Source organism: Triturus cristatus, chromosome 1_2 (genome assembly GCF_964204655.1).
Source record: "Triturus cristatus chromosome 1_2, aTriCri1.1, whole genome shotgun sequence".
NCBI lineage: Eukaryota > Metazoa > Chordata > Amphibia > Caudata > Salamandridae > Triturus > Triturus cristatus.
In genome coordinates, this window is record NC_140580.1 from 132,558,644 (window position 1) to 132,570,782 (window position 12,139).

Here is a 12,139-nt window from a genome sequence, read left to right on the forward strand (position 1 = left end):
GCTTTAGAAGTGATGTTGTATAAGGCCAAACACCGGGTTTCCATATGTGTGGGATGGTCGTATGATGGACCCACACATGCAGTTACAATGCATGCCATAACAATGCGGTCATTACAACAACCGTGTCTCTAGCACGCATGCCTTTACAATGCATTTATTTACAATGAAGAAGTAAGTATTTAACAGGAAAGTATAAAGCTATTACTAACTGGCGGTCACCAGTAGGTAGTTATGTTAGGACCTGTTTTCTATTTAAAAAGCTTTTTTCTTTTGCCTATATCTTTGGTGCCGTTTGGCGAATCTTTGCCAAATTTTCAAAACTAATAGCCCGCTCAGGTCAGCTCCTGTCTTGAAAGTTTTGGGGTGATTCGTCAAGCAGGGGCCAAGAAAAAAGGGGGTCCCAAAACACGTTTTCTCCATGTTAATTTCCATAGGAAACTTTAGACAAGGCTGCAGCCCGTCCTGCTGAACAGAATTACACCAAATTTGGCAGAAAGATAGCTCTTGGTTCAGTAAGCGACCTTTTTGTTCAATGGTGCAAATCCGTTCAGTAGTTCCTGTGAAATTCATAAATTTAGAAGTATTAGTGTCTGGTAGCTGCAGTGGATCCGTGAACCCTCGCGATCTCGAGCTAGACTTTGATTGACTGCCAACACTTCAAACCAGGAAGTGTTGGCAGCCATCTTGTGACTCGGTTGAACAGAGTCACAAGAGAAAAGGTAAAACAAAAATTAAAGACAAGAAAAGGGGGCAGGGTAGAAACACCCTGACCCCCTAGGCCTGCTCAGGGGGTCCCATAGGGCCCCCCAGGGCCAACAAAAGCATTATTTTTTACAATTTTCACCGGTATTTGCGTAGGGTCCGCAAATCCGGCAGAATTTTAAAAAAAAACAAAGTACGTACTCCCGCGCTTTATTTGTTTTAAGCCCCGGGTGGTCCAGATCCCGGGGGCAATGAGAAGTTATGTAGGGGGGCGTCCCGCTGCCCCAGGGACCACCATCTCCCTGGGGTGATACTCATTTAAATGCGGGGGCACGCAGCCCCCTGCAGCCCTGGGGATCGCCACCTCCTGGCGCTTTATTTTATTAAAAACATGCATGGGGGACTCCTGCCCCCCATGTAGCCCCAGGGACCGGCACCTCCTTGGGGCAATAATTATTATACGCGAGGGTCACGCTGCCCCCACAGCACCGAGGACCGCCACCTCTCCTGGGCTTGTTTTATGAAATTTGGAGGGGCTACATGCCCCCACAGTCCCAGGGACCGCCACCTCCCCAGGGCAATACACAATAAAAGCAAGGGAGCCATGCATCCCGCCCGCAGCCCGGGGGACCACTTTAAAATTATAGTGTGGGGGGCTCGAGCCCTCCCACACTTTCCCGGGGACCACCACCTCCAGGGGCACCTAATTATTTAAATGTGGGGATCTGTTGCACACCACCACCTTCCCTGGCCTATCTACAAGATGGAAGCCCCATCCAGTAGCCCTCTATGGCCCCGGGGACCACCATCCAGCAGGGCTGGCTCCAGAAATGTCCCGGGTGCTCACCCCAGGACACTGCAGTTTGCTATAGCATGATGAGAGCACTGCTCCCGCCATGCCATCGCAAACATCTGCTTTGCTTCATGGAAGCGAGAGCAGGAAGACTGCTATCGCTTCCAAGAAGCGAAGCAGAATTGCTTTTGGGCAAGGGGAGCTGCATGTCAGCAGCTTCCCCTGTCCAAAATCAATGCCGGCTCCTGCAAGAGGCAGGGAGCCGGCATGGACCACAGGGGCACTGAGGCTCCCCCCGCGGTTCCCACAAAGAGGCCAAGCCCTGGTGATGGGTCCCCAGGGCCGAAAATGGCCCGATAGGGGTGCCACTGGGCCCCCTCACTTAAAAAAAAATAATTTGAATGGCCGGGCATCGGGGGGTGGGGTCCCTGGGGCCTGAAAATAAATTAAAATCAATAAATGGCCACGCCCCAGATGATGGGGTCACCGGGAGGGGGGCCATGCGCCCCCCTCCCTTTTTTATTTTACTTTTAATAAAAAATGGCTCTGGCCCAGGGAGATGGGGTCCCCAAGGCCCAAAAGGGTTAAGGGAAGGGGCACACAGCCCCCCTTCCTGAAATAAAAATAGAAAAAGAAACTGGCAACTCTTGGCGCACTGGTGGTGGGGCGATAAGGTCCACTTGTGTCCTGAGGACCTCAGGACTAAACTGGGCTTCATCCCCCAAGCAACAGTGCACCAGGACCCGCGTTTGCAGAGTGCTGTAAAATGGGGGCATGGCCTCTGACTACCTCTCTGCAATCCAGCTGTGTGGGGCTTACTGGAGGTAACAGGAGGGCTAGTTGGCCCCAAGGGACCCTCAAGAGGTAAAGGGACTTCATCCCCCAACCTAGAGCACACCAGGAGGTGCGTTTGCAGAGTGGTGGAGAAAGTGGGTGTGGCCTGTGACCAGCAATCTCACTGTGTGGGGCTTACTGGAGGTAACAGGTAGGCTAGTTGGCCCCTAAGGAACCCCAGCAGCGAAGTGGACTTCAATCCCGATCCGAGAGCATGCCAGGGAGAGCGTTTGCAGAGTAGTGGGCAAAGGGGGCGTGGCCTGCTATGAGAACTTAGCAATCCTGCTGTGTGGGACTTACTGGAAGTAATAGAAGGGGTAGTTGCCCCCCAAGGATGTCCTTTGGAGCCAACTACCCCTCCTGTTACCTCCAGTAAGTCCCAAACAGTGGGATTGCTAAGAGGTCTTCGGAGGCCATGCCCCCCCTTTCTCCACCATTCTGCAAATGCACCTTCTAGCACAATACTGTGTGGGGGATGAAGTCCACTTTACTCCTGAGAGACTTTGGGGGCCAAGAAGCCCTCCTGGTACCTCCTGTAAGTCCTACACAGTGGAATTCCTAAGCGTTGGTCGCAGGCCAGCCCCTTTCTCCACCACTCTGCAAACACGACTACTAGTTAAAGAAGCATTTGCAATGCAATAGGTCTCGCATTTGGGCGCGTTAGAGCTATTGGCGTTGTAAATGTAAAAGTATTTTACTAATTTTTGGGAGTGGAGTGGATGTACGTTGTGTATAGTGGAATTATGTGGTATGTTGTGGAGTGAAATTATGTGGATAGAAAGAATATGGTATTTAGTGTATAGGAATTATGTATAGTGGGATTATGTGTTATAGAGAGTAATTATGTGGTGTGGTAGTCTGTGTTGTGGAATGGTAAACTCAGGTTTAGTCTTCCTCGTTTCCATAGAAGCTAAATTATAAACTCAATGAGACAAAAAGAAAAAAAGGAACCACTGTGGAGCACTTCTGGAACTAGTCAGATGTATGAGCAGGGCCACTGGAATTATGCCATTGTTCGGCTGCACCGATTTTCAAATAATTATACATTTTCTGCATTTGCCACATAATCTGCAGATTCTAACAAAAAAAAACCTTGTTTCCAGCTCGAACGGCTCAAACGTTACCAAAAATGCAGCAACAAGTGTTAAAGCGTGGTGGAAGGCTCTTTACAAAGTTGTAATGGTCACCTGTTGCTTACTGCTAAATGTGGGTGTTAAATTGGTACTAATGGTGCACAAACCACTCTTGCCTCTTTCTGCACCTCTCTTGCCTCTTTCTGCATTTATCTTGCTTATTTCTGCACCCCTCCTTTTTCTGCACTTCTCTTGCCTCTTTCTGCACATCTCTTCCATTTTCTGTACCTCTCTTGCTTATTTCTTCACCTCTCTTGCTTCTTTCTTGTGCATCTCTCTTGCCACTTTATGCACCTTTGTTGCTTCTTTCTGCACTTCTCTTGCCTCTTTCTGCACCCTCTGTCCTCTTTCTGCACCTCTCTATCCTCTTTCTATACCTCTCTTCCTCTTTCTGCACTTTTCTTGCCTCTTTCTGCACCTCGCTTGCTTCTTTCTGCACTTCCCTTGCTTCTTTCTGTACCTCGCTTGCTTCTTTCTGCATCCCTTTTGCCTCTTTCTGCACCTCTGTTGCTTCTTTCTGCACCTCTGTTGCTTCTTTCTGCACACCTCTTCCCTCTTTCTCCACCCCTCTTGTCTCTTTGTACACCTCTCTTGTCTCTTTGTGCATCTCTCATGTCTCTTTATGTACCTCTGTTACTTCTTTCTGCACTTCTCTTGCCTATTTCTGCACCCCTCTTCCCTCTTTCTGCCCCTCTCTTGCCTCTTTCTGCACCCCTCCTCCCTCTTTCTGCACCTCTCTTGCCTGTTTCTGTGCCTCTTGCCTGTTTCTGCACTTCTCTTGCCTCATTCTGCACCTCTGTTGCTCCTTTCTTTATTTCTCTTACCTCTTTCTGCATTTCTGTTGCTTCTTTCTGCACTTCTCTTGCCTCTTTCAACATGTCTGTTGCTTCTTTCTGCACTTCTCTTGCCTCTTTCTGCAACCATCTTGTCTTTCTTTACCTTAGTTGCTTCTTTCTGCACCTCTCTTGCTTCTTTCTGCATGTTTCTTGCCTCTTTCTGCACCCCTCTTGCCTCTTTCTGCACCTCTCTTGCCTCTTTCTGCACCTCTCTTGCTTCTTTATTCCTCACTTCTCTTGCCTCTTTCTGCACCTTGCTTTCTTCTTTCTGTACTTCCCTTGCTTCTTTCTGTACCTCCCTTGCTTCTTTCTGCATCCCTTTTGTGTCTTTTTGCACCTCTGTTGCTTCTTTCTGCACCCCTCTCTTTCTGCATCCCTCTTGCCTCTTTCTGCACCTCTCTTGGTTCATTCTTCCTCACCTCTCTTGCCTATTTATGCACCTCTGTTGCTTCTTTCTGTACTTCTCTTGCCTCTTTCTGCACCTTGCTTGCTTCTTTCTGCATCCCTTTTGCGTCTTTCTGCACCTCTATTGCCTCTTTCTGCACCCCTCTTCCCTCTTTCTGCACCCCTTTTGTCTCTTTGTACACCTCTCTTGTCTCTTTGTGCATCTGTCATATCTCTTTATGCACCTCTGCTGCTTCTTTCTGCACGTCTCTTGCCTCTTTCTGCACCCTCTGTCCTCTTTCTGCACCTCTCTGGCCTCTTTCTACTCCTCTCTTGCTTCTTTCTGCACCCCTCTTGTCTCTTTGTACACCTCTCTTGTCTCTTTGTGCACTTCCCTGCTTCTTTCTGCACTCCTCTTGTCTCTTTGTACACCTCTCTTGTCTCTTTGTGCATCTCTCTTGCCTCTTTATGCACTTCTGTTGCCTCTTTTTTCACATCTGTTGCTTCTTTCTACACTTCTCTTGCCTCTTTCTGCATTTCTGTTGCTTCTTTCAGCACTTCTCTTGCTTCTTTCTGGACCCCTCTTGCGTCTTTCTGCACCTCTGTTGCTTCTCTTTGTACTTCTCTTGTTTCTTTTTGTACTTCTCTTGCTTCTTTCTGCACCTCTCTTGCTTCTTTTTGCACCTCTCTTGCCTCTTTCTGTACCCCTATTCCCTCTTTCTGTACATTTCTCATCTCGTTCTGCACTCCTGTTCCCTCTTTCTGTACCTCTCTTGTCTGTTTCTGCAACTCTCTTGCCTCTTTCTGCAGTTCTCTTGCCTCCTTCTGCACTTCTGTTGCTTCTTTCTGCACTTCTCTTGCCTGTTTTTGCACCTCGCTTGCCTCTTTCTCCACCTCTCTTGCCACTTTCTCCACCTCTCTTGCCTCTTTCTCCACCTCTCTTGCCTCTTTCTCCACCTCTCTTGCCTCTTTCTCCACCTCTCGCTTTTTTTGTGCAACTCTTTTGTCTCTTTCATCATTTCTCTTGCTTCTTTCTGCACCTCTGTTGTTTCTTTCAGCACTTGTCCTGCCTCTTTCTGTACTTCTTTAGCCTGTTTCTGTACCTTGCTTGCCTCTTTCTGAACCTCTGTTGCCTCTTTCTGCACCTTACAACTCTTTCTGCATCTCACTTGCTTTTTTCTGCACCCCTCTTGCCTATTTCTGCAACCCTCTTCCCTCTTTCTGCCCCTCTCTTTCCTTTTTCTGCACACCTCTTCCCTCTTTCTGTACCTCTCTTGCCTGTTTCTGCACCTCTCTTGCCTGTTTCTGCACTTCTCTTGCCTCATTCTTCACCTCTGTTGCTTTCTTCTGCACTTCTCTTGCCTCTTTCTATAACTCTCTTGTCTCTTTCTGTACCTCGGTTGCTTCTTTCTCTACTTCACTTGCTTCTTTCTGCATCCCTCTTGCCTTTTTCTGCACCTCTGTTGGTTCTTTCTGCACTTCTCTTGCTTCTTTCTGCACCTCTTTTGCTTCTTTCTTCACCCCCTTACCTCTTACTGAACCCCACTTCCCTCTTTTTGCACCTCTGTTGCCTCTTTCTGCACCTCTGCTCCTTCATTCTGCACTTATCTTGCTTATTTCTGTACCTCTCTTGCTTCTTTCTGTACCATTCTTGCCTCGTTCCGTACCTCCCTTGCTTCTTTCTGCATCGCACTTGCTTCTTTATGTACCTCTCTTGCCTCTTTCTGCACTACTCTTGCCTCCTTCTGCACTTCTGTTGCTTCTTTCTGCACTTCTCTTGCCTTTTTCTGTACTTCTCTTGCCTCTTGTTGTACTCAAATGGAAAGTGCAAGCTGTAAAGTTTAAAGGTCTTTGTGCTCTCGTGACTGAGGTATATGTCTATTTGTACATGTATTCTCACATGTTTTATGCACCTGAAGATGGTAGCTTAAAAAGTGGGTAGCTTCTCCTATAGGTGGTCAAATCTTCTCAGTTCTGCTCTGTCATTCGGTTGCACAGGCAGACATGTCTTATGTATATAGGTGTTATAGAGCCCCTCAAATATACTATTGAATACCCATGTGCCCTGTATTATGAGCAGAAAGAAATACATACATCTTCTTGTACACAAATTTAAAGAGTATGCTGTTTGAAACACGGGTATTCAAGTATTTATATGTTTCTTTTTATGTAACATGTCACTAGGTAAAAGCGCAGATACACGCATGCATACCTTCACAAACTTGATGAGACTTACAGCAGTGATATGGTTAGTATTGCTGTTTTACATTTGGTAGGCCTAACATTCTGAACAGTTGATGAATAGTGAACCTTCAAGAAAAAAGTAAGGTTTAAGGCATCTTGGGAGGAGGATTAATGATTAGGCTACTTTTTGCATGAGTCTTTGGAAAGGTACAGTCAAAGTAGGCCTCTTTCTTTACCTCCCTTGCTTCTTTCTATACCTCTCTTGCGTCTTTCTGCACCTTTCTTCCTCTTTCTGGACTTCTGTTGCCTCTTTTTGCATTTCTCTTGCTTCTTTCTGCACCTTTCTTCCTCTTTCTGCTCCTCTCTTGCCTGTTTCTGCACTTCTCTTGCTTCTTTCTGCACCTCTCTTCCTTTTTCTGCACATGTCCTACCTATGTAGGCATAGTTAGACATTAGCATTTAAAAAAAACTTAGAAATTCACTGAAAAAAACAGAGGTTTCAGGGACGTTATAGTAAGTAATTAGCATTTTAAAACAACATAGAAATTCACTGAAAAAACACAGGTTTCAGGGCCATTGTAGTTAGGCTGACATTTCACTCATACAAAACCAGAGTAATTCAGCCGTTATAGTTAGCTGAGCTAACTATAAGTCGCGCCCCCGCAATGCACTGCTGATGACATCACATATTACATGACTCATGACAGTTATCTGCGAAATACTTACATTTTATTTGAAAAGGCATGCATGGTAAAAGCATAGATGTTTTAGAAAATGTATATATTTGTGTGTATTTTTATACATGCATACATATAAGTATGTATATATTTTTATATATATATATATATACACGTGTGTATAACACATGCATATTGTTATATATACATATATTTATATGTATTAAAATGTATATATATATATTATATATATTTTGCCCTCATCAACACTCAATCCTTAATCCCATACCCACCCAAAACCCTAAAAGTTTCCTTGCCACCCAAAAACCCATACCTACCCTAACCCCTAAAAACTCCCTTGCCAGGTGGGCTGAATTTGCGAAGTTGCCTTTCGCAAAATTCGCTGAAACTGCAAAAAATCTCTGCGAACATGCGGAATTTCGCGTGCTCGCGGAGATTTCGGGGGTAGGGCTTCTTTGCTTTATTTCTGTAAAGTGCTTCCTGCTGAGGTTTAATTTTTATGACAGGAGGATCGTGCCAGAATGAATCCTGCCCTGCATATTCATCCAAGCAGATGCCACCATTTTGTGCAATACCTCTACTCAACTGGAGTACTTTCTACTGGCTAATCAGTAAGTGCTACCTCGTTGGGTAAATGTATAGTGCTTTTCCTACACTACAGCTGCGTAAAGGGCCAGAAGAGTTGTCTCCCGTGACAATGTGTGTCTGTAACTTTGCCACCGCGCTGAAAGGCACCGGGGTCCCTTGAGTGAGCTGTTCAACATATTGGGGAAAGGGCGGAAAGCTGTTGCATACCGCTAGTGTATGTGGGGCGGGGCCAAACGAGCAGGGCTTCTGGTCCAGTTCACATGCCTCTTGTTTATAAAGGGTCAGAGCAGGAGCGGCAGACGAGGAGAAGGAACCTCCTGGTCACAGTTACTACACGAGGATTGCGCTCGAGCAAATCAAAGATGCAAAGACCTCTATCAAGGATTGCAGCTAACTTTTCAGGGTGGAATGGAGAGAAGGCACATCTGCTTAGCCACACTCACAAATTCTACATGAGGATGGCGCTCGAGAAGCTCAAGGATGCGAAGACCTCCAGCAAGGATTACAGCTATCTTTTCATGGTGGAAATGGAGAGAACGTACATCTGCTTAGCCACGCTCACAAATTCTATACGAGGACTGCGCTCGAGAAACTCAAGGATGCGAAGACCTCCAGCAAGGATTACAGGCAACTATCTTTTCAGGGTGGAAATGGAGAGAAGGCACATCAACATAGCCAAAACCTCGCTCACGAATTTTTGGGCTGATTAATGCGTTACAGAATTTGAGCTTAAACTCGGGCACCTGCTTTATTTATACCTGTAAGTGCTTCCTGCTGAGGTTTAATTTTTGTGACAGGAGAATTGTGCCAGAAGGAATCCTGCCCTGCATATTTATCCAAGAAGATGCCACTGTTTTGTGCAATACCTCTACTCAACTGGAGTACTTTCTACTGGCTAATCAGTAAGTGCTACCTCGTTGGGTAAATGTATAGTGCTTTTCCTACACTACAGCTGCGTAAACGGCCAGAAGAGTTGTCTCCCGTGACCATGTGTGTGCTACCTCGTTGGGTAAATGTATAGTGCTTTTCCTACACTACAGCTGCGTAAAGGGCCAGAAGAGTAGTCTCCTGTGACCATGTGTGTCTGTAACTTTGCCACCGCGCCGAAAGGCGCCGGGGTCCCTTGAGTGAGCTGTCCATCATAGTGGGGAAAGGGCGGGAAGCCGTTGCATACTGCTAGTGTATGTGGGGCAGAGCCAAACAGGTGGGGCTTCTATGCGAGTTCACATGCCTCTTGTTTATAAAGGGTCAGAGACTGATCAGAGCAGCAGATGAGGAGAAAGAAGCTCCTGGTCACAGGAACTAAACGGGGATTGCGCTCGAGAAAGTCATGGATGCACAGAGCTCCATCAAGGATCACAGATAATTTTTGACGGTAGATATGGGGAGAAAAGCACACCTGCCCAGCCTCGACCTAGCTCACAAATTTTTTGGGCTGATTAATGCGTTACTGAATTTGAGCTTCAACTCGGGCACCTGCTTTATTTATATCTGTAAGTGCTTCCTGATGAGGTTTAATTTTTGTGACAGGAGCATCGTGCCAGAATGAATCCTGCCCTGCAAGCGGAACGGAATTTGCCACCCACCCTTACCAAAAACCCATACCCACCCTAACCCTAAAAACTCCCTTGACAACCAAAAACCCATACCCACCCTAAACCCTAAACTTTCCCTTGCTACCCAAAAGCCCATAACCACCTTAAACCCTACAAATTCCCTTGTCATCCAAAAAAGCTTATACCTACACCAAAAATCTAAAACTTCCCTTGCCACCCAAAAAATAATACTCACCCTAAACCCTAAAAATTCCCTTGCCACCCAAAAACCCATACCCATCCTAAACCCTAAAAAATCCCTTGCCACCCAAAACCAATAACCACCCGAAACCCCAAAATTTCCTTGTGGCCCAAAAACCGATGCCCATCCTAAACCCTAAGAAATACCTTGCCACCCAAAAACATACACCCACCCTAAACCCAAAAAATTCCCATCTCAACTAAGAACCGACTCCCATACTAAACCCTAAAAATGCCCTTCCCCTAACATATACATATATATAGATATTCACACAAAAAAAAGGTTATAGGGACGTTATAGTTAGGAAACAGAGTTTAAAAGCCTTAGAAATTCACTGAAAAGACCAAAGGTTACAGGGATGTTATAGTTAGACTCAAATTTCACTTGTACAAAACCAGTGAAATTCAGCAGTTATAGTTATTTGAGCTAACTATAACTTATGCCCCTGCAAGCACTGCTTATGACTTCACAAATTACATCACTCATGACATGGTCAGTGACATCACTGATGACATCACTGACATCCCTGATGATATCTCAAATTACATCACTGATGGCATCATCAAGTTAGTGTAAGCATTTTTTAAGAGTTTATGGGTGTTAAACGTATATATCAAACACAAAGAGATGATGGATGGAGTGTTGAAACTTTCAAACACTCACCCCCAGTCACAGATCTGGGTTGAATCCATCATCGTTCTTTAGCTCACTTTCCACCTCAGTTCAGACCAAGCAATATGCAAATCAGCCTTGACCCTGTGCCTCATGGGAACAGTCCAGCCCGAACTGCCAAGCCAAGTCTTCCCTGCACCGGAAACAAGCATCCTGGGACCGGTTTCAGGAAAACACCCCTCTTCAGCCAGGCTAACTTGAATCCAGTGGCAAAGTGTTCAAGGGACCCATGTCCGGGCATACCCTGCCAACTTAGGGCAAACAAAGCAAACACAAAGAGATGATGGACGGAGTGCTGAAACTTTTCAAACACTCACCCCCAGTCACAGATCTGGGTTGAATCCATCATCGTTCTTTAGCTCACTTCGCCGCCTCAGCTGAGACCCAGCAATATGCAAATCAGCCTTGACCCTGTGCCTCATGGGAACAGTCCAGCCCAAACTGCCAAGCCAGGTCTTCCCTGCACCGGAAACAAGCATCCTGGGACCGGTTTTGGGAAAACACCCCTCTTCAGCCAGGCTAGCTTGAATCCAGTGGCAAAGTGAGCAAGGGACCCACGTTCGGGCATACTCTACCAACTTAGGGTGAACAAAGCAAAGTCTATAAGTGGGTGTGTGAGTAGCTATGTGGGTGAGTGAGTAAAATGCTGTGTGAGTGGCTGTATTGGTGAGTGAGTGGGTATGTCAGTGGCTGTATGGGTGAGTGAGTGGCGGTATCACTGGCTCTATGGGTGGGTAAGTGGATGCATAGTAACTGTTTGGGTGAGTGAGTGGGTGCTTGAATAGCTGTGTGAGTAAGTTATAGTGAGCTCAGGCAACTGTAACTGCTGAATTTCACTGGTTTTGTACAAGTGAAATCTGAGCTTAACTATAACGTCCCTGCAGTGCTTAATCTGTGTAAAATATTAGGTGCCAGGACCCTCGTTAGGAGGCCACCCCAGCTTGCACGACCCATTGCCACTGCCATAGGTGCCAATGACAATACATACACAACTGCTAGCCATCACTCTGCTACAAGTGTGATACTTCAGACTGGTCGAGGCCTCCCAAAGGTATAAGAATGGTTTGGGAGGCAGGTATTAGTTGTTTTAATGTTGATTTGATCAATAAACAACTGTTGTTGTGCTCATCTCTATATTTCACAAATAGCGCCACCATTTGGCAGCTGTCATAAGTGCCGGTGTTGACAAATAAGTGCCGGTGCTGAGCACCGAAAACCACTAGCTCAAATTAAGCACTGCTTTCCTGTAACCTTTGTTTTTTTCAGTGAATTTCTATGTTTAAAAAAAAAATTCTAGTTCCTAACTATGACATCCCTGTAACCTTTGTTTTTAAAGTGAATTTTTAAGGTTTCTCAAATTCTATTTCCTAATAATAACGTCCTTGTAACCTTTGGTTTTATAGGTGAATTTCTATTTTTTTTAGCTAGTAGTCGAATTTGCAGAATTGTATAGAAAGGGGACAGGGTCTCCGACTAGCTTTCAGGAATCCTGCTGTAAGGGACTTACTGGGGAAACAG